Here is a 24501-nt window from a genome sequence, read left to right on the forward strand (position 1 = left end):
GTGCTAGTTAAAGCTCTGTTATGCAGACCGAAAGCCATTTATCAACAACATCCAGAATCGCCAATCTGTAATTTCACCCCTTTAACATGCTTCAAAACTCACCAAATTTTACACACATATCAGGACTGGCAAAAACTGCCATCTAATAAAAAACCAAACCCCAAAAATCTAAATTGCGCTTAGCGCCCCCTAGGAAAAAACCCAGACAAAACTGCTTGTAACTTCCGTTAGGAATGTCGTAGAGACATGAAACAAAAACTTCTGTGTAGGTCTGACTTAGACCTACATTTCCAATAAAAAACGTCTATACCCAAAATCAACAGAAATTTTGCAAAAACTCATTCAAAGCAAAATTTTCGCCAAAAAATGCTATTTTTGCCTCTTTGAGCTGCAATTTGACCCCCTTAAAATGCTTCAAAGTGCAAGTTAAAGCTATACAATGCCAGGCGAAAGCCATTTATCAACAACATCCAGAAACGCAAATCTGTAATTTGACCCCCTTAACATGCTTCAAAACTCACCAAATTTTACACACACATCAGGACTGGTGAAAATTGCCATCCAATAAAAAAACCAAACCCCAAAAATGAAAATTGTATTCTAGCGCCCCCTAGGAAAATAAACTGATAAAACTGCTTGTAAATTCTGTTAGGAATGTCGTAGAGTGATGAAACAAAAACTTCTATGGAGGTCTGACTAAGATCGGGACTCGGGACACGGCGGCGGCGGCGGCGGCCAACGGCGGACCCGACCAACGCTGCTTGCAGCTTTAATTATTATTATTCTTTATTATTCCGCCGCCGTTTCCAGCTGAAATTTGACCCACTTAACATGCTTCAAAACTCACCATATTTGACACACACATCAGGATCTGCGAAAATTGCCATCTAATAAAAAAACCGAGCACTAAAAATCAAAATTGCGCGCTAGCGCCCCCTAGGAAGAAACAAAAAACGGACTGCTTGTAACTTCCATTAGGAATGTCGTAGAGACTTGAAACAAAAACCTATATGAAGGTCTGACTTAGATGAACATTTCCAATAAAAATGTTCTATACCTAAAATCAACAGGAAGTTGGCAAAAACGCCTTCAAAGCAAAATTTTCGCAAAAAATGCTATTTTTGCCTCTTTGAGCTGTAATTTGACCCCCTTAAAATGCTTCAAAACTCACCAAACTTGGCACACACCTCAGGACTGGCAGAAATTGCGATCTAATGAAAATAAAAAATAATAAAACTCAAAATTGCGCTCTAGCGCAATTTTTGAATAAAACACAGAAAAAACTGCTCCTAGGAAGAGAAAACAGACAAAACTGCTTGTAACTTCCAGTAGGAATGTCGGACAGACATGAAACAAAAACTTCTAGGTAGGTCTGACTTAGACCTACATTTCGATAATTTACATCCTTCGGCAAAAATCAACAGGAAGTTAAAAATTGCCCCTTCAAAATAAAAGTTTTGTGAAAACCCGTCACCTTTTTCAAATCGACACTTCTCCCAGTGCGTTTGTCGTTTCGGCTTCAAACTCGCACAGGAGAGAGTTTGGACACTTCTGATTAAAAGTATAGATCAAAGTTTTGATTACTGCTCCGGTTTGGATTTTACGCGCCTTCAAAAAACCCCTGCGCAACTTTTCCTAAAAAATGACGTTTTTGACTCTTTGAGCTGTAATTTCACCCACTTAAAATGCTTCAAAGTGCTAGTTAAAGCTCTGTTATGCAGACCGAAAGCCATTTATCAACAACATCCAGAATCGCCAATCTGTAATTTCACCCCTTTAACATGCTTCAAAACTCACCAAATTTTACACACATATCAGGACTGGCAAAAACTGCCATCTAATAAAAAACCAAACCCCAAAAATCTAAATTGCGCTTAGCGCCCCCTAGGAAAAAACCCAGACAAAACTGCTTGTAACTTCCGTTAGGAATGTCGTAGAGACATGAAACAAAAACTTCTGTGTAGGTCTGACTTAGACCTACATTTCCAATAAAAAACGTCTATACCCAAAATCAACAGAAATTTTGCAAAAACTCATTCAAAGCAAAATTTTCGCCAAAAAATGCTATTTTTGCCTCTTTGAGCTGCAATTTGACCCCCTTAAAATGCTTCAAAGTGCAAGTTAAAGCTATACAATGCCAGGCGAAAGCCATTTATCAACAACATCCAGAAACGCAAATCTGTAATTTGACCCCCTTAACATGCTTCAAAACTCACCAAATTTTACACACACATCAGGACTGGTGAAAATTGCCATCCAATAAAAAAACCAAACCCCAAAAATGAAAATTGTATTCTAGCGCCCCCTAGGAAAATAAACTGATAAAACTGCTTGTAAATTCTGTTAGGAATGTCGTAGAGTGATGAAACAAAAACTTCTATGGAGGTCTGACTAAGATCGGGACTCGGGACACGGCGGCGGCGGCGGCGGCCAACGGCGGACCCGACCAACGCTGCTTGCAGCTTTAATTATTATTATTCTTTATTATTCCGCCGCCGTTTCCAGCTGAAATTTGACCCACTTAACATGCTTCAAAACTCACCATATTTGACACACACATCAGGATCTGCGAAAATTGCCATCTAATAAAAAAACCGAGCACTAAAAATCAAAATTGCGCGCTAGCGCCCCCTAGGAAGAAACAAAAAACGGACTGCTTGTAACTTCCATTAGGAATGTCGTAGAGACTTGAAACAAAAACCTATATGAAGGTCTGACTTAGATGAACATTTCCAATAAAAATGTTCTATACCTAAAATCAACAGGAAGTTGGCAAAAACGCCTTCAAAGCAAAATTTTCGCAAAAAATGCTATTTTTGCCTCTTTGAGCTGTAATTTGACCCCCTTAAAATGCTTCAAAACTCACCAAACTTGGCACACACCTCAGGACTGGCAGAAATTGCGATCTAATGAAAATAAAAAATAATAAAACTCAAAATTGCGCTCTAGCGCAATTTTTGAATAAAACACAGAAAAAACTGCTCCTAGGAAGAGAAAACAGACAAAACTGCTTGTAACTTCCAGTAGGAATGTCGGACAGACATGAAACAAAAACTTCTAGGTAGGTCTGACTTAGACCTACATTTCGATAATTTACATCCTTCGGCAAAAATCAACAGGAAGTTAAAAATTGCCCCTTCAAAATAAAAGTTTTGTGAAAACCCGTCACCTTTTTCAAATCGACACTTCTCCCAGTGCGTTTGTCGTTTCGGCTTCAAACTCGCACAGGAGAGAGTTTGGACACTTCTGATTAAAAGTATAGATCAAAGTTTTGATTACTGCTCCGGTTTGGATTTTACGCGCCTTCAAAAAACCCCTGCGCAACTTTTCCTAAAAAATGAAGTTTTTGACTCTTTGAGCTGTAATTTCACCCACTTAAAATGCTTCAAAGTGCTAGTTAAAGCTCTGTTATGCAGACCGAAAGCCATTTATCAACAACATCCAGAATCGCCAATCTGTAATTTCACCCCCTTAACATGCTTCAAAACTCACCAAATTTTACACACATATCAGGACTGGCAAAAACTGCCATCTAATAAAAAACCAAACCCCAAAAATCTAAATTGTGCTTAGCGCCCCCTAGGAAAAAACCCAGACAAAACTGCTTGTAACTTCCGTTAGGAATGTCGTAGAGACATGAAACAAAAACCTCTGTGTAGGTCTGACTTAGACCTACATTTCCAATAAAAAACGTCTATACCCAAAATCAACAGAAATTTTGCAAAAACTCATTCAAAGCAAAATTTTCGCCAAAAAATGCTATTTTTGCCTCTTTGAGCTGCAATTTGACCCCCTTAAAATGCTTCAAAGTGCAAGTTAAAGCTATACAATGCCAGGCGAAAGCCATTTATCAACAACATCCAGAAACGCAAATCTGTAATTTGACCCCCTTAACATGCTTCAAAACTCACCAAATTTTACACACACATCAGGACTGGTGAAAATTGCCATCCAATAAAAAAACCAAACCCCAAAAATGAAAATTGTATTCTAGCGCCCCCTAGGAAAATAAACTGATAAAACTGCTTGTAAATTCTGTTAGGAATGTCGTAGAGTGATGAAACAAAAACTTCTATGGAGGTCTGACTAAGATCGGGACTCGGGACATATTATTAGGGTCCGCCCTGCAATGGCAAAGGACATCCATGTCCTTTGCCATGCAAGGACCCTATTGAATCTGCTGCGTTTTATTATTATTCTTTATTATTCCGCCGCCGTTTCCAGCTGAAATTTGACCCACTTAACATGCTTCAAAACTCACCATATTTGACACACACATCAGGATCTGCGAAAATTGCCATCTAATAAAAAAACCGAGCACTAAAAATCAAAATTGCGCGCTAGCGCCCCCTAGGAAGAAACAAAAAACGGACTGCTTGTAACTTCCATTAGGAATGCCGTAGAGACTTGAAACAAAAACCTATATGTAGGTCTGACTTAGATGAACATTTCCAATAAAAATGTTCTATACCTAAAATCAACAGGAAGTTGGCAAAAACGCCTTCAAAGCAAAATTTTCGCAAAAAATGCTATTTTTGCCTCTTTGAGCTGTAATTTGACCCCCTTAAAATGCTTCAAAACTCACCAAACTTGGCACACACCTCAGGACTGGCAGAAATTGCGATCTAATGAAAATAAAAAATAATAAAACTCAAAATTGCGCTCTAGCGCAATTTTTGAATAAAACACAGAAAAAACTGCTCCTAGGAAGAGAAAACAGACAAAACTGCTTGTAACTTTCAGTAGGAATGTCGGACAGACATGAAACAAAAACATCTAGGTAGGTCTGACTTAGACCTACATTTCGATAATTTACATCCTTCGGCAAAAATCAACAGGAAGTTAAAAATTGCCCCTTCAAAATAAAAGTTTTGTGAAAACCCGTCACCTTTTTCAAATCGACACTTCTCCCAGTGCGTTTGTCGTTTCGGCTTCAAACTCGCACAGGAGAGAGTTTGGACACTTCTGATTAAAAGTATAGATCAAAGTTTTGATTACTGCTCCGGTTTGGATTTTACGCGCCTTCAAAAAACCCCTGCGCAACTTTTCCTAAAAAATGACGTTTTTGCCTCTTTGAGCTGTAATTTCACCCACTTAAAATGCTTCAAAGTGCTAGTTAAAGCTCTGTTATGCAGACCGAAAGCCATTTATCAACAACATCCAGAATCGCCGATCTGTAATTTCACCCCCTTAACATGCTTCAAAACTCACCAAATTTTACACACATATCAGGACTGGCAAAAACTGGCATCTAATAAAAAACCAAACCCCAAAAATCTAAATTGCGCTTAGCGCCCCCTAGGAAAAAACCCAGACAAAACTGCATGTAACTTCTGTTAGAAATGTCGTAGAGACATGAAATAAAAACCTCTATGTTGGTTTGACTAAGATCGGGACCCGGGACACGGCGGCGGCGGCCAACGGCGGACCCGACCAACGCTGCTTGCAGCTTTAATTATTATTCTTTCTTTCTTCCGCACCGATACTCGCATATGCGCTGTATTTTGACCCACTGACCATGCCTCAAAGCACACCAAATTTGACACACGCGTCGGTGAGGAGTTTCTTCCCAACATATTAGGGAGCCGAACCAGAAAAATCAAAATTGCGCTCTAGCGCCCCCTAGGAAAAGACAAAAAATGGATTGCTTGTAACTTCCGGTAGGAATGTCGTAGAGACATGAAACAAAATCCTCTATGTAGAACTGACCGAGACCTAAATTCCCCATCAGAAACTCCTATACCTAAAATCAACAGAAATTTTGCAAAACCCTTTCAAAGCAAAATTTTCGCCAAAAATGCTATTTTTGCCTCTTTGAGCTGTAATTTGACCCCCTTAAAATGCTTCAAAACTCACCAAACTTGGCAGACACATCAGGACTGGCAGAAATTGTGATCTAATGAAAAAAAAAATTTCTAAAACTCAAAATTGCGCTCTACAAAATTTTTGGAATGAAACACAGAAAAAACTGCTTCTAGGGAGAAAACACAGACAAAACTGCTTGTAACTTCAGGTAGGAATGTCGGAAAGACATGAAACAAAAACTTCTATGTAGGTCTTACTTAGACCTACATTTTAATAATTGACAGCTAGCAGAAAAAATCAACAGGAAGTTGGCAATTACCCCTTCAAAATAAAAGTTTTCGTGAAAACCCGTCACCTTTTTCAAATCGAAACTCCTCCCAGTGCGTTTGTCGTTTCGGCTTCAAACTTGCACAGGAGAGAGATTGAACCCTTTTAAAAAAAGTGGTCGGACAAAGTTGTGATAAGTTCTAAGGTTTTGATTTTACGCGCCTTCAAAGAACCCCTGCGCAAATTTTCCAAAAAAATATCATTTTTACCTCTTTGAGCTGTAATTTGACCCCCTTAAAATGCTTCAAAACTCACCAAACTTGGCACACACATCAGGACTGGCAACAATTGCGATCTAGTGAAAAAACCAAACCCCAAAACTCAAAATTGTGCTCTAGCGCCCCCTAGGAATACAACACAGACAAACTGCTCCTAGGAAGAAAACAAAGACAAAACTGCTTGTAACTTCCGGTAGGAATGTCGTAGAGACATGAAACAAAAACCACTATGTAGGTCTGACTTAGACCTACATTTGAATAATTAACATACTTTGCCAAAAATCAACAGGAAGCTTGATATTTTCACTTCAATACAACAACTGCATTACTTTCACAATGCATTAAATAGTGGCACGAAGGCTTTTCCTGCCATGGGGCTCGGGGACAGCAACCCAAGGCGCGCTCGCACCTTCGCACCCTAATTTGACCCCCTTAACATGCTTCAAAACTCACCAAAATTGACACACACATCGGTATGGAGCGGCAGACCAACTTATTAAGCAACCAAACCCCAAAAATTAAAATTGCGCGCTAGCGCCCCCTAGGAAGAGACAAAAAACGGACTGCTTGTAACTTCCGTTAGGAATGTCGTAGAGACATGAAACAAAAACCTCTGTGTAGGTCTGACTTAGACCTACATTTTGATAATTGGCATCTTTCAGTTAAAATCAACAGGAAGTTGCCAATTACCCTTTCAAAATAAAAGTTTTGTAAAAAGCCGTCACCTTTTTCCAGACAAAACTGCTTGTAACTTCTGTTAGGAATGTCGTAGAGTGATGAAACAAAAACTTCTATGTAGGTCTGACTAAGATCGGGACTCGGGACACGACGGCGGCGGCGGCGGCCAACGGCGGACCCGACCAACGCTGCTTGCAGCTTTAATTATTATTATTGTTTATTCCGCTCCTTCGCACCCTAATTTGACCCCCTGAACATGCTTCAAAACTCACCAAATTTGACACACACGTTGGTACGGTGGGCCTTCCCAACTTATTAAGCAACCAAACCCCAAAAATAAAAATTGCGCGCTAGCGCCCCCTAGGAAGAAAAAAAAAACAGACAGCTTGTAACTTCCGCTAGCAATGTCGTAGAGACATGAAACAAAAACCTCTATGTAGGGCTGACTTAGACCTACATTTCATAATTGTACCTTCTGGGGCAAAAATCAACAAAAATTTTGCAAAAACCCATTCAAAGCAAATTTTTCGCAAAAAAATGCTATTTTTGCCTCTTTGAGCTGTAATTTGACCCCCTTAAAATGCTTCAAAACTCACCAAACTTGGCACACACATCTGGACTGGCAGAAATTGCGTTCTAATGAAAAAAAAAAAAAAAAAAAATCAAAAAATGCGCTCTAGCGCAATTTTTTAATAAAACACAGAAAAAACTGCTCCGAGGAAGAATACACAAACAAAATTGCTTGTAACTTCCAGTAGGAATGCCGGAAAGACATGAAACAAAAACTTCTATGAAGGTCTCACTTAGACCTACATTTTAATAATTGACAGCCTGCAGAAAAAATCAACAGGAAGTTGTCAATTACCCCTTCAAAATAAAAGTTTTGTGAAAACCCGTCACCTTTCTTCAAAAGTTATCTCCTCTGAGCGCGTTTGTCGTTTCGGCTTCAAACTCGCACAGGAGAGAGTTTGAACCCTTCTGATTAAAAGTATAGATCAAAATTTTGATAAGTTTTAAGGTTTTGATTTTACGCGCCTTCAAAGATCCCCTGCGCAAATTTTCCTAAAAAAGATAATTTTTACCTCTTTGAGCTGTAATTTGACCCCCTTAAAATGCTTCAAAACTCACCAAACTTGGCACACACATCAGGACTGGCAACAATTGCGAGCTAATGAAAAAACCAAACCCCAAAACTCAAAATTGTGCTCTAGCGCCCCCTAGGAATACAACACAGACAAACTACTCCTAGGAAGAAAACAAAGACAAAACTGCTTGTAACTTCCGGTAGGAATGTCAGAGAGACATGAAACAAAAACCACTATGTAGGTCTGACTTAGACCTACATTTGAATAATTAACATACTTTGGCCAAAATCAACAGGAAGCTTGATATTTTCACTTCAATACAACAACTGCATTACTTTCACAATGCATTAAATAGTGGCAGCAAAGCTTCTTCGACCATGGGGCTCGGGGACAGCAACCCAAGGCGCGCTCGCACGTTCGCACCCTAATTTGACCCCCTTAACATGCTTCAAAACTCACCAAATTTGACACACACATCGGTATGGAGCGGCAGACCAACTTATTAAGCAACCAAACCCCAAAAATGAAAATTGCGCGCTAGCGCCCCCAGGAAGAGACAAAAAACAGACTGCGTGTAACTTCCGTTAGGAATGTCGTAGAGACATGAAACAAAAACCTCTATGTAGGTCTACTTTGACCTACATTTCCAATGAAATACTTCTATACCGAAAATCAACAGGAAGTTGGCAAAAACCCCTTCAAAACTAAATTTGTGCAAAAAATGCCTTTTTTGCCTCTTTGAACTGATATTTGACCCCCTTAAAATGCTTCAAAGTGCAAGTTAAAGCTATACTATGCCAAGCGAAAGCCATTTATCAACAACATCCAGAAACGCCAATCTGTAATTTGACCCCCTTAACATGCTTCAAAACTCACCAAATTTGACACACACGTCGGTATGGAGCGGCAGACCAACTTATTGAGCAACCAAACCCCAAAAATGAAAATTGCCCGCTAGCGCCCCCTAGGAAGAGACAAAAAACAGACTGCTTGTAACTTCCCTTAGGAATGTCGTAGAGACATGAAACAAAAACCTCTGTGTAGGTCTAACTTAGACCTACATTTCCAATAAACACTTCTGTACCTAAAATCAACAGGAAGTTGGCAAAAACCCCTTCAAAACAAAATTTTTGCAAAATATGACTTTTTTGCCTCTTTGAACTGAAATTTGACCCCCTTAAAATGCTTCAAAGTGCAAGTTAGAGCTATACAATGCCAAGCGAAAGCATTTTATCAACAACATCCAGAAACGCAAATCTATAATTTGACCCCCTTAACATGCTTCAAAACTCACCAAATTTTACACACACATCAGGACTGGTGAAAATTGCCATCCAATAAAAAAACCAAACCCCAAAAATGAAAATTGTGCTCTAGCGCCCCCTAGGAAAATAAAATGATTAAACTGCTTGTAAATTCTATTAGGAATGTCGTAGAGTGATGAAACAAAAACTTCTATGGAGGTCTGACTAAGATCGGGACTCGGGACACGGCGGCGGCGGCGGCGGCCAACGGCGGACCCGACCAACGCTGCTTGCAGCTTTAATTATTATTATTCTTTCTTTCTTTCTTTCTTTATTCCGCACCGTCGCGCCCCAACATCACCCCCTTAACATGCTTCAAAACTCACCAAAGTTGACACACGCGTCGGTCTACCGTGACACCACAACATATTAAGCAACCAAACCCCAAAAATGAAAATTGCGCTCTAGCGCCCCCTAGGAAAAAAAAAAAACAGACTGCTTGTAACTTCCGGTAGGAATGTCGTAGAGACATGAAACAAAAACCTCTATGTAGGTCTGACTTAGACCTAGATTCCCCATCAGAAATGCCTATACCCAAAATCAACAGAAATTTTCCAAAAACTCATTCAAAGCAAAATTTTCGCAAAAAATGCTATTTTTGCCTCTTTGAGCTGTAATTTGACCCCCTTAAAATGCTTCAAAACTCACCAAACTTGGCACACACATCAGGACTGGCAGAAATTGCGATCTAATGAAAAAAAAAAAAAAAAAATCTCAAAATTGTGCTCTAGCGCAATTTTTCAATAAAACACAGAAAAAACTGCTTCCAGGAAGAAAACACAGACAAAACTGCTTGTAACTTCCGGTAGGAATGCCGGAAAGACATGAAACAAAAACTTCTAGGTAGGTCTGACTTAGACCTACATTTCGATAATTGACATCCTTCGGCAAAAATCAACAGGAAGTTAAAAATTGCCCCTTCAAAATAAAAGTTTTGTGAAAACCCGTCACCTTTCTTCAAAAGTTATCTCCTCTGAGCCCGTTTGTCGTTTCGGCTTCAAACTCGCACAGGAGAGAGTTTGGACACTTCTGATTAAAAGTATAGATCAAAGTTTTGATTACTGCTCCGGTTTGGATTTTACGCGCCTTCAAAAAACCCCTGCGCAACTTTTCCTAAAAAATGACGTTTTTGCCTCTTTGAGCTGTAATTTGACCCACTTAAAATGCTTCAAAGTGCTAGTTAAAGCTCTGTTATGCAGACCGAAACCCATTTATCAACAACATCCAGAATCGCCGATCTGTAATTTCACCCCCTTAACATGCTTCAAAACTCACCAAATTTTACACACATATCAGGACTGGCAAAAACTGCTATCTAATAAAAAACCAAACCCCAAAAATCTAAATTGCGCTTAGCGCCCCCTAGGAAAAAACCCAGACAAAACTGCATGTAACTTCTGTTAGAAATGTCGTAGAGACATGAAATAAAAACCTCTGTTGGTTTGACTAAGATCGGGACCCGGGGCACGGCGGCGGCGGCCAACGGCGGACCCGACCAACGTTGCTTGCAGCTTTAATTATTATTATTTTTCCGCAACTTCGAACCCTAATTTGACCACTGACCATGCTCCAAAACTCACCAAATTTGGCACACACATCGGTAAGGCTTGCCAAAAACACGTATTAAGCAACCAAACCCCAAAAATGAAAAATGCGCGCTAGCGCCCCCTACGAAAAAAAAAAAACAGACTGCTTGTAACTTCCGGTAGGAATGTCGTAGAGACATGAAACAAAATCCTCTATGTAGAACTGACCTAGACCTAAATTCCCCATCAGAAACTCCTATACCTAAAATCAACAGAAATTTTGCAAAACCCTTTCAAAGCAAAATTTTCGCCAAAAAACGCTATTTTTGCCTCTTTGAGCTGCAATTTGACCCCCTTAAAATGCTTCAAAACTCACCAAACTTGGCACACACATCAGGACTGGCAGAAATTGTGATCTAATGAAAAAAAAAAAAAAAAAATCTCAAAATTGTGCTCTAGCGCAATTTTTCAATAAAACACAGAAAAAACTGCTTCCAGGAAGAAACCACAGACAAAACTGCTTGTAACTTCGGGTAGGAATGCCGGAAAGACATGAAACAAAAACTTCTATGTAGGTCTCATTAAGACCTACATTTTAGTAATTGACAGCTAGCAGAAATAATCAACAGGAAGTTGGCAATTACCCCTTCAAAATAAAAGTTTTGTGAAAACCCGTCACCTTTCTTCAAAAGTTATCTCCTCTGAGCGCGTTTGTCGTTTCGGCTTCAAACTCGCTCAGGAGAGAGTTTGGCCCCTTCTGATTAAAAGTATAGATCAAAATTGTGATAAGTTTTAAGGTTTTGATTTTTCGCGCCTTCAAAGACGCCCTGCGCAAAGTTTCCTAAAAAATGTCATTTTTGCCTCTTTGAGCTGTAATTTGACCCCCTTAAAATGCTTCCAAACACACCAAACTTGGCACACACATCAGGACTGGCAACAATTGCGAGCTAATGAAAAAACCAAACCCCAAAACTCAAAATTGTGCTCTAGCGCCCCCTAGGAATACAACACAGACAAACTACTCCTAGGAAGAAAACAAAGACAAAACTGCTTGTAACTTCCGGTAGGAATGTCGTAGAGACATGAAACAAAAACCACTATGTAGGTCTGACTTAGACCTACATTTGAATAATTAACATACTTTGGCAAAAATCAACAGGGAGCTTGATATTTTCACTTCAATACAACAACTGCATTACTTTCACAATGCATTAAATAGTGGCAGCAAGGCTTCTCCTGCCGTGGGGCTCGGGGACAGCAACCCAAGGCGCGCTCGCACCTTCGCACCCTAATTTGACCCCCTTAACATGCTTCAAAACTCACCAAATTTGACACACACATCGGTATGGAGCGGCAGACCAACTTATTAAGCAACCATACCCCAAAAATGAAAATTGCGCGCTAGCGCCTCCTAGGAAGATACAAAAAACAGACTGCTTGTAACTTCCGTTAGGAATGTCGTAGAGACATGAAACAAAAACCTCTGTGTAGGTCTGACTTAGACCTACATTTTGATAATTGGCATCTTTCAGTTAAAATCAACAGGAAGTTGCCAATTACCCCTTCAAAATAAAAGTTTTGTAAAAAGCCGTCACCTTTTTCCAGACAAAACTGCTTGTAACTTCTGTTAGGAATGTCGTAGAGTGATGAAACAAAAACTTCTATGTAGGTCTGACTAAGATCGGGACTCGGGACACGGCGGCGGCGGCGGCGGCCAACGGCGGACCCGACCAACGCTGCTTGCAGCTTTAATTATTAGGGTCCGCCCTGCAATGGCAAAGGACATCCATGTCCTTTGCCATGCAAGGACCCTATTGAATCTGTAACGTTTCTTATTAGGGTCCGCCCTGCAATGGCAAAGGACATCCATGTCCTTTGCCATGCAAGGACCCTATTGAATCTGTAACGTTTCTTATTAGGGTCCGCCCTGCAATGGCAAAGGACATCCATGTCCTTTGCCATGCAAGGACCCTATTGAATCTGCTGCGTTTTATTAGGGTCCGCCCTGCAATGGCAAAGGACATCCATGTCCTTTGCCATGCAAGGACCCTATTGAATCTGTAACGTTTTCTTATTAGGGTCCGCCCTGCCAGCAAAGGACATCCATGTCCTTTGCCATGGCAAGGACCCTATTGAATCTGTAAGGTTTCTTATTATTATTATTATTATTATTATTATTAGGGTCCGCCCTGCAATGGCAAAGGACATCCATGTCCTTTGCCATGCAAGGACCCTATTGAATCTGCTGCGTTTTATTATTATTAGGGTCCGCCCTGCAATGGCAAAGGACATCCATGTCCTTTGCCATGCAAGGACCCTATTGAATCTGTAACGTTTTCTTATTATTAGGGTCCGCCCTGCAATGGCAAAGGACATCCATGTCCTTTGCCATGCAAGGACCCTATTGAATCTGTAACGTTTTCTTATTAGGGTCCGCCCTGCAATGGCAAAGGACATCCATGTCCTTTGCCATGCAAGGACCCTATTGAATCTGTAACGTTTTCTTATTATTAGGGTCCGCCCTGCAATGGCAAAGGACATCCATGTCCTTTGCCATGGCAAGGACCCTATTGAATCTGCTGCGTTTTATTATTATTAGGGTCCGCCCTGCAATGGCAAAGGACATCCATGTCCTTTGCCATGCAAGGACCCTATTGAATCTGTAGCGTTTTATTAGGGTCCGCCCTGCAATGGCAAAGGACATCCATGTCCTTTGCCATGCAAGGACCCTATTGAATCTGCTGCGTTTTATTCTTTCTTTCTTTCTTTCTTTCTTTCTTTCTTCCGCACCGTCGCGCCCCAATTTCACCCTCTTAACATGCTTCAAAACTCACCAAAGTTGACACACACATCGGTCTACCGTGACACCACAACATATTAAGCAACCAAACCCCAAAAATCAAAAATGCGCTCTAGCGCCCCCTAGGAAAAAAAAAAAAACAGACTGCTTGTAACTTCCGCTAGGAATGTCGTAGAGACATGAAACAAAATCCTCTATGTAGAACTGACTTAGACCTAGATTTCATAATTGTACTTTCTAGGGCAAAATTCAACAGAAATTTTGCAAAACCCTTTCAAAGCAAAATTTTCGCAAAAAATGCTATTTTTGCCTCTTTGAGCTGTAATTTGACCCCCTTAAAATGCTTCAAAACTCACCAAACTTGGCAGACACATCAGGACAGGCAGAAATTGTGATTTAATGAAAAAAAAAATGTATAAAACTCAAAATTGCGCTCCACAAAATTTTTTGAATGAAACACGGAAAAAACTGCTTCTAGGAAGAAAACACAGACAAAACTGCTTGTAACTTCCGGTAGGAATGTCGGAAAGACATGAAACAAAAACTTCTATGTAGGTCTCACTTAGACCTACATTTTAATAATTGACAGCTAGCAGAAAAAATCAACAGGAAGTTGGCAATTACCCCTTCAAAATAAAAGTTTTGTAAAAACCCGTCACCTTTTTCAAATCGATACTCCTCCCAGTGCGTTTGTCGTTTCGGCTTCAAACTCACACAGGAGAGAGTTTGAACCCTTTTGATTAAAAGTATAGATCAAAGTTTTGATAAGTTTTAAGGTTTTGATTTTACGCGCCTTCAAAGATCCCCTGCGCAACGTTTCCTAAAAAATGTCATTTTTGCCTCTTTGAGCTGTAATTTGACCCCCTTAAAATGCTTCAAAACTCACCAAACTTGGCACACACATCAGGACTGGCAACAATTGCGAGCTGATAAAAAAACCAAACTCCAAAACTCAAAATTGTGCTCTAGCGCCCCCTAGGAATACAACACAGACAAACTGCTCCTAGGAAGAAAACAAAGACAAAACTGCTTGTAACTTCCACTAGGAATGTCGTAGAGACATGAAACAAAAACCACTATGTAGGTCTGACTTAGACCTACATTTGAATAATTAACATACTTTGGCAAAAATCTACAGGGAGCTTGATATTTTCACTTCAATACAACAACTGCATTACTTTCACAATGCATTAAATAGTGGCAGCAAGGCTTCTCCTGCCGTGGGGCTCGGGGGCAGCAACCCAAGGCGCGCTCGCACCTTCGCACCATAATTTGACCCCCTTAACATGCTTCAAAACTCACCAAAATTGACACACACATTGGTATGGAGCGGCAGACCAACTTATTAAGCAACCAAACCCCAAACATTAAAATTGCAAGCTAGCGCCCCCTAGGAAGAGACAAAAAACAGACTGCTTGTAACTTCCGTTAGGAATGTCGTAGAGACATGAAACAAAAACCTCTGTGTAGGTCTGACTAAGACCTATATTTCCAATTAAAAAGGTCTATACCCAAAATCAACTGAAATTTTGCAAAAACTCATTCAAAGCAACATTTTCGCAAAAAACGCTATTTTTGCCTCTTTGAGCTTTAATTTGACCCCCTTAAAATGCTTCAAAACTCACCAAACTTGGCACACACATCAGGACTGGCAGAAATTGTGATCTAGTGAAAAAACCAAACCTTAAAACTCAAAATTGCGCTCTATTGCAATTTTTGAATAAAACACAGAAAAAACTGCTCCTAGGAAGAGGAAACAGAGGCGCGCTGGCACCTTCGCACCCTAATTTGACCCCCTTAACATGCTTCAAAACTCACCAAATTTGACACTCACATCGGTATGGAGCGGCAGACCTACTTATTAAGCAACCAAACCCCAAAAATGAAAATTGCGCGCTAGCGCCCCCTAGGAAGAGACAAAAAACAGACTGCTTGTAACTTCCGTTAGGAATGTCGTAGAGACATGAAACAAAAACCTCTATGTAGGTCTGACTTAGACCTACATTTCCAATAAACACTTCTATACCTAAAATCAACAGGAAGTTGGCAAAAACCCCTTCAAAACAAATTTTTCGCAAAATATGCCTTTTTTGCCTCTTTGAACTGAAATTTGACCCCCTTAAAATGCTTCAAATTGCAAAGTAAAGCTATACAATGCCAAGCGAAAGCCATTTATCAACAACATCCAGAAACGCAAATCTATAATTTGACCCCCTTAACATGCTTCAAAACTCACCAAATTTTACACACACATCAGGACTGGTGAAAATTGCCATCCAATAAAAAACCGAACCCCAAAAATGAAAATTGTGCTCTAGCGCCCCCTAGGAAAATAAACTGATACAACTGCTTGTAAATTCTGTTAGGAATGTCGTAGAGTGATGAAACAAAAACTTCTATGGAGGTCTGACAAAGATCGGGACTCGGGGCACGGCGGCGGCGGCGGCGGCCAACGGCGGACCCGACCAACGCTGCTTGCAGCTTTAATTAGGGTCCGCCCTGCCAGCAAAGGACTCCATGTCCTTTGCCATGGCAAGGACCCTATTGAATCTGCTGCGTTTTATTCTTTTTTCTTTATTATTATTCCGCTCGTTCGCGCTGTAATTTGACCCCCTTAACATGCTTCAAAACTCACCAAATTTTACACACACATCGGTACTGTGTGCCTTCCCATCATATTAAGCAACCAAACCCCAAAATTCAAAATTGCGCACTAGCGCCCCCTAGGAAGAAACAAAAAACAGACAGCTTGTAACTTCCAGTAGCATTGTCGTAGAGACATCAAACAAAAACTTCTACGTAGGTCTAACCAAGACCTACATTTCCTAATTGTATATTCTCGGGCAAAAATCAACAGGAAGTTGGCAAAAACCACTTCAAAACAAAATTTTAGCAAAAAATGCAATTTTTTCCTCTTTGAGCTGTAATTTGGCCCTCTTAAAATGCTTCAAAACTCACCAAACTTGGCACACACATCAGGACCAGCGGAAATTGCGATCTAACAAAAAAACCAAACCCCAAAACTCAAAAGTGCGCTGTAGCGCAATTTTTGAATAAAACACAGAAATAACTGCTCCTAGGATGAGAAAACAGACAAAACTGCTAGTAACTTCCAGTAGGAATGTTGGATAGACATGAAACAAAAACTTCTATGTAGGTCTTACTTAGACCTAAATTTTAATAATTGACATTCTTCAGCAAAAATCAACAGGAACTTAAATATTACCCCTTCAAAATAAAAGTTTTGTAAACAACCGTCACCTTTTTTCAAAAGTTATCTCCTCTGAGCGCGTTAGTCGTTTCGGCTTCAAACTCGCACAGGAGAGAGATTGAACCCTTCTGATTAAAAGTATAGATCAGAATTTTAATTACTGCTCCGGTTTTGATTTTACGCGCCTTCAAAGATCCCCTGCGCAGAGTTTCCTAAAAAATTTAATTTTTGCCTCTTTGAGCTGTAATTTGACCCCCTTAAAATGCTTCAAAACTCACCAAACTTGGCACACACATCAGGACTGGCAGAAATTGCGAGCTAATAAAAAAACCAAACCCCAAAACTCAAAATTGTGCTCTAGCGCCCCCTAGGAATACAACACAGACAAACTGCTCCTAGGAAGAAAACACAGACAAAACTGCTTGTAACTTTCGGTAGGAATATCAGACAGACATGAAACAAAAACCACTATGTAGGTCTGACTTAGACCTACATTTGAATAATTAACATACTTTTGCAAAAATCAACAGGAAGCTTGATATTTTCACTTCAATACAACAACTGCATTACTTTCACAATGCATTAAATAGTGGCACCAAGGCTTACTCTGCCGTGGGGATCGGGTGCAGCAGCCCAAGGCGCCCTCGCACCTTCGCACCCTAATTTGACCCCCTTAACATGCTTCAAAGTGCAAGTTAAAGCTATTTATCAACAACATCCAGAAACGCCAATCTGTAATTTGACCCCCTTAACTTGCTTCAAAACTCACCAAATTTCACACACACACATCAGGACTGGTGAAAATTACCATCCAATAAAAAAACAAACCCCAAAAATGAAAATTGTGCTCTAGCTCCCCCTAGGAAAATAAACTGATAAAACTGCTTGTACATTCTGTTAGGAATGTCGTAGAGTGATGAAATAAAAACGTCTATGTAGGTCTGACTAAGATCGGGACTCGGGACACGGCGGCGGCGGCCAACGGCGGACCCGACCAACGCTGCTTGCAGCTTTAATTATTATTATTAGGGTCCGCCCTGCAATGGCAAAGGACATCCATGTCCTTTGCCATGCAAGGACCCTATTGAATCTGTAACGTTTCTTATTATTAGGGTCCGCCCTGCAATGGCAAAGGACATCCATGTCCTTTGCCATGCAAGGACCCTATTGAATCTGCTGCGTTTTATTATTATTCTTTATTATTCCGCCGCCGTTTCCAGCTGAAATTTGACCCACTTAACATGCTTCAAAACTCACCATATTTGACACACACATCAGGATCTGCGAAAATTGCCATCTAATAAAAAAACCGAGCACTAAAAATCAAAATTGCGCGCTAGCGCCCCCTAGGAAGAAACAAAAAACGGACTGCTTGTAACTTCCATTAGGAATGTCGTAGAGACTTGAAACAAAAACCTATATGAAGGTCTGACTTTGATGAACATTTCCAATAAAAATGTTCTATACCTAAAATCAACAGGAAGTTGGCAAAAACGCCTTCAAAGCAAAATTTTCGCAAAAAATGCTATTTTTGCCTCTTTGAGCTGTAATTTGACCCCCTTAAAATGCTTCAAAACTCACCAAACTTGGCACACACCTCAGGACTGGCAGAAATTGCGATCTAATGAAAATAAAAAATAATAAAACTCAAAATTGCGCTCTAGCGCAATTTTTGAATAAAACACAGAAAAAACTGCTCCTAGGAAGAGAAAACAGACAAAACTGCTTGTAACTTCCAGTAGGAATGTCGGACAGACATGAAACAAAAACTTCTAGGTAGGTCTGACTTAGACCTACATTTCGATAATTTACATCCTTCGGCAAAAATCAACAGGAAGTTAAAAATTGCCCCTTCAAAATAAAAGTTTTGTGAAAACCCGTCACCTTTTTCAAATCGACACTTCTCCCAGTGCGTTTGTCGTTTCGGCTTCAAACTCGCACAGGAGAGAGTTTGGACACTTCTGATTAAAAGTATAGATCAAAGTTTTGATTACTGCTCCGGTTTGGATTTTACGCGCCTTCAAAAAACCCCTGCGCAACTTTTCCTAAAAAATGACGTTTTTGACTCTTTGAGCTGTAATTTCACCCACTTAAAATGCTTCAAAGTGCTAGTTAAAGCTCTGTTATGCAGACCGAAAGCCATTTATCAACAACATCCAGAATCGCCAATCTGTAATTTCACCCCCTTAACATGCTTCAAAACTCACCAAATTTTACACACATATCAGGACTGGCAAAAACTGCCATCTAATAAAAAACCAAACCCCAAAAATCTAAATTGCGCTTAGCGCCCCCTAGGAAAAAACCCAGACAAAACTGCTTGTAACTTCCGTTAGGAATGTCGTAGAGACATGAAACAAAAACCTCTGTGTAGGTCTGACTTAGACCTACATTTCCAATAAAAAACGTCTATTCCCAAAATCAACAGAAATTTTGCAAAAACTCATTCAAAGCAAAATTTTCGCCAAAAAATGCTATTTTTGCCTCTTTGAGCTGCAATTTGACCCCCTTAAAATGCTTCAAAGTGCAAGTTAAAGCTATACAATGCCAGGCGAAAGCCATTTATCAACAACATCCAGAAACGCAAATCTGTAATTTGACCCCCTTAACATGCTTCAAAACTCACCAAATTTTACACACACATCAGGAATGGTGAAAATTGCCATCCAATAAAAAAACCAAACCACAAATATGACAATTGTGCTCTAGCGCCCCCTAGGAAAATAAACTGATAAAACTGCTTGTAAATTCTGTTAGGAATGTCGTAGAGTGATGAAACAAAAACTTCTATGTAGGTCTGACTAAGATCGAGACTCGGGACACGGCGGCGGCGGCGGCGGCCAACGGCGGACCCGACCAACGCTGCTTGCAGCTTTAATTATTATTATTATTCTTTCTTTCTTTATTCCGCACCGTCGCGCCCCAACATCACCCCCTTAACATGCTTCAAAACTCACCAAACTTGACACACACGTCGGTCTACCGTGCCACCACAACATATTAAGCAACCAAACCCCAAAAATGAAAATTGCGCTCTAGCGCCCCCTAAAAGGAAACAAAAAACAGACTGCTTGTAACTTCCGTTAGGAATGTCGTAGAGACATGAAACAAAAACCTCTATGTAGGTCTGACTTAGACCTAAATTCCATAATTGTATCTTCTGGGGCCAAAATCAACAAAAAATTTTCAAAAACCCATTCAAAGCCAAATTTTCACAAAAAAAGGCTATTTTTGCCTCTTTGAGCTGTAATTTGACCCCCTTAAAATGCTTCAAAACTCACCAAACTTGGCACACACATCAGGACTGGCAGAAATTGCAATCTAATGAAAAAAAAAAAAAAAAAAACTCAAAATTGCGCTCTAGCGCAATTTTTTAATAAAACACAGAAAAAACTGCTTCCAGGAAGAAAACACAGACAAAACTGCTTGTAACTTCCGGTAGGAATGCCGGAAAGACATGAAACAAAAACTTCTAGGTAGGTCTGACTTAGACCTACATTTCGATAATTGACATCCTTCGGCAAAAATCAACAGGAAGTTAAAAATTGCCCCTTCAAAATAAAAGTTTTGTGAAAACCCGTCACCTTTTTCAAATCGACACTCCTCCCAGTGCGTTTGTCGTTTCGGCTTCAAACTCGCACAGGAGAGAGATTGAACCCTTTTGATTAAAAGTATAGATCAAAGTTTTGATAAGTTCTCAGGTTTTGATTTTACGCGCCTTCAAAGAACCCCTGCGCAAATTTTCCTGAAAAATGTCGTTTTTGCCTCTTTGAGCTGTAATTTGACCTACTTAAAATGCTTCAAAGTGCAAGTTAAAGCTCTGTTATGCAGACCGAAAGCCATTTATCAACAACATCCAGAATCGCCGATCTGTAATTTCACATCCTTAACATGCTTCAAAACTCACCAAATTTTGCACACACATCAGGACTGGCAATAACTGCCAACTAACAAAAAACCAAACCCCAAAAATCGAAATTGCGCTTAGCGCCCCCTAGGAAAAAACCCAGACAAAACTGCATGTAACTTCTGTTAGAAATGTCGTATAGACATGGAATAAAAACCTCTATGTTGGTTTGAATAAGATCGGGACTCGGGACACGGCGGCGGCGGCCAACGGCGGACCCGACCAACGCTGCTTGCAGCTTTAATTATTATTATTATTATTCCGCAGCTTCGAACCCTAATTTGACCCACTGACCATGCTCCAAAACTCACCAAATTTGGCACACACATCGGTTAGGCTTGGCAAAAACACATATTAAGCAACCAAACCCCAAAAATGAAAAATGCGCGCTAGCGCCCCCTACGAAAAAAAAAAACAGATTGCTTGTAACTTCCGTTAGGAATGTCGTAAAGACATGGAACAAAAACCTCTATGTAGGTCTGACTTAGACCTACATTCCCCATTAGAAATGCCTATACCTAAAATCAACAGAAATTTGGCAAAAACCCATTCAAAGCAAAATTTTCGCTAAAAAATGCTATTTTTGCCCCTTTGAGCTGTAATTTGACCCCCTTAACATGCTTCAAAACTCACCAAACTTGGCAGACACATCAGGACTGGCAGAAATTTTGATCTAATGAAAAAAAAAAAAAATAAAACTCAAAATTGCGCTCTAGCGCAATTTTTCAATAAAACACAGAAAAAACTGCTTCCAGGAAGAAAACACAGACAAAACTGCGTGTAACTTCCGGTAGGAATGTCGGAAATACATGAAACAAAAACTTCTAGGTAGGTCTGACTTAGACCTACATTTCGATAATTGACATCCTTCGGCAAAAATCAACAGGAAGTTAAAAATTGCCCCTTCAAAATAAAAGTTTTGTGAAAACCCGTCACCTTTCTTCAAAAGTTATCTCCTCTGAGCCCGTTTGTCGTTTCGGCTTCAAACTCGCACAGGGGAGACTTTGAACCCTTCTGATTAAAAGTATAGATCAAAGTTTTGATAAGTTTTCAGGTTTTGATTTTACGCGCCTTCAAAAAACCCCTGCGCAACTTTTCCTAAAAAATGACGTTTTTGCCTCTTTGAGCTGTAATTTGACCCAGTTAAAATGCTTGTAAGTGCTAGTTAAAGCTCTGTTATGCAGACCGAAAGCCATTTATCAACAACATCCAGAATCGCCGATCTGTAATTTCACCCCCTTAACATGCTTCAAAACTCACCAAATTTTACACACATATCAGGACTGGCAAAAACTGCCATCTAATAAAAAACCAAACCCCAAAAATCTAAATTGCGCTTAGCGCCCCCTAGGAAAAAACCCAGACAAAACTGCATGTAACTTCTGTTCCAAATGTCGTAGAGACATGAAATAAAAACCTCTATGTTGGTTTGACTAAGATCGGGACCCGGGACACGGCGGCGGCGGCCAACGGCGGACCCGACCAACGCTGCTTGCAGCTTTAATTATTATTATTCCGCCGCCTCTTTGAACCTTAATTTGACCCACTGACCATGCTTCAAAACTCACCAAATTTCACACACTCATCAGAACTGGCGAAAATTGCCATCTAATAAAAAAACCAAACCGTAAAAATCAAAAATGCGCTCTAGCGCCCCCTAGGAAAAAAAAAAAACAGACTGCTTATAACTTCCGTTAGGAATGTCGTACAGACATGAAACAAAAACCTCTATATAGGGCTGACCTATACCTAAATTTCATAATTGTATCTTCTGGGGCCAAAATCAACGAAAATTTTGCTAAACCCTTTCAAAGCAAAATTTTCGCAAAAAATGCTATTTTTGCCTCTTTGAGCTGTAATTTGACCCCCTTAAAATGCTTCAAAACTCACCAAACTTGGCACACACATCAGGACTGGCAGAAATTGCGATCTAATGAAAAAAAAATTAAATAAAAATCAAAATTGCGCTCTAGCGCAATTTTTCAATAAAACACAGAAAAAACTGCTTCCAGGAAGAAAACACAGACAAAACTGCTTGTAACTTCAGGTAGGAATGTCGGAAAGACATGAAACAAAAACTTCTATGTAGGTCTCACTTAGACCTACCTTTACATAATTGACATCCTTTGGCAAAAATCAACAGGAAGTTTAAAATTGCCCTTTCAAAATAAAAGTTTTGTGAAAACCCGTCACCTTTTTTCAAAAGTTATCTCCTCTGAGCGCGTTTGTCGTTTCGGCTTCAAACTCGCACAGGAGAGAGTTTGAACCCTTCTGATTAAAAGTATAGATCAAAGTTGTGATAAGTTTTCAGGTTTTGATTTTACGCGCCTTCAAAGATCCCCTGCGCAAAGTTTCCTAAAAAATGTATTTTTTGCCTCTTTGAGCTGTAATTTGACCCCCTTAAAATGCTTCAAAACTCACCAAACTTGGCACACACATCAGGACTGGCAGAAATTGTGATATAGTGAAAAAACCAAACCCCAAATCTCAAAATTGTGCTCTAGCGCCCCCTAGGAATACAACACAGACAAACTGCTCCTAGGAAGAAAACACAGACTAAACTGCTTATAACTTCCGGTAGGAATGTCACAGAGACATGAAACAAAAACCACTATGTAGGTCTGACTTAGACCTACATTTGAATAATCAACATACTTTGGCAAAAATCAACAGGAAGCTTGATATTTTCACTTCAATACAACAACTGCATTACTTTCACAATGCATTAAATAGTGGCAGCAGAGCTTCTTCGACCATGGGGCTCGGGGACAGCAACCCAAGGCGCGCTCGCACCTTCGCACCCTAATTTGACCCCCTTAACATGCTTCAAAACTCACCAAATTTGACACAGACATCGGTATGGAGCGGCAGACCAACTTATTAAGCAACCAAACCCCAAAAATGAAAATTGCGCGCTAGCGCCCCCTAGGAAGAGACAAAAAACAGACTGCTTGTAACTTCCGTTAGGAATGTCGTACAGACATGAAACAAAAACCTCTGTGTAGGTCTGACTTAGACCTACATTTCCAATGAAATACTTCTATACCGAAAATCAACAGGAAGTTGGCAAAAACCCCTTCAAAACTAAATTTTTGCAAGAAATGCCTTTTTTGCCTCTTTGAACTGATATTTGACCCCCTTAAAATGCTTCAAAGTGCAAGTTATAGCTCTGTTATGCAGACCGAAAGCCATTTATCAACAACATCCAGAAACGCCAATCTGTAATTTGACCCCCTTAACATGCTTCAAAACTCCCCAAATTTGACAGATACGTCGGTATGGAGCGGCAGACTAACTTATTAAGCAACCAAACCCCAAAAATGAAAATTGCACGCTAGCGCCCCCTAGGAAGAGACAAAAAACAGACTGCGTGTAACTTCCGTTAGGAATGTCGTAGAGACATGAAACAAAAACCTCTGTGTAGGTCTGACTTAGACCTACATTTCCAATAAATACTTCTGTACCGAAAATCAACAGGAAGTTGGCAAAAACCCCTTCAAAACAAAATTTTTACAAAAAATGCCTTTTTTGCCTCTTCGAACGGATATTTGACCCCCTTACAATGCTTCAATGTGCAAGTTAAAGCTATGCTATGCCAAGCGAAAGCCATTTATCAACAACATCCAGAAACGCCAATCTG

At 40.0% G+C, this 24501-nt stretch overlaps 1 protein-coding gene across 8 annotated transcripts in view; it reads left to right on the forward strand.

Moving 5' to 3' along the window:
- myt1lb (myelin transcription factor 1-like, b) overlaps nucleotides 1-24501 on the forward strand; it is a 598322-nt gene that overhangs the window by 272788 nt on the left and 301033 nt on the right. The gene's annotated exons all lie outside the window — the stretch shown is intronic.

This window comes from Nerophis ophidion, linkage group LG03 (assembly GCF_033978795.1).
Source record: "Nerophis ophidion isolate RoL-2023_Sa linkage group LG03, RoL_Noph_v1.0, whole genome shotgun sequence".
Classification (NCBI taxonomy): Eukaryota; Metazoa; Chordata; class Actinopteri; order Syngnathiformes; family Syngnathidae; genus Nerophis; species Nerophis ophidion.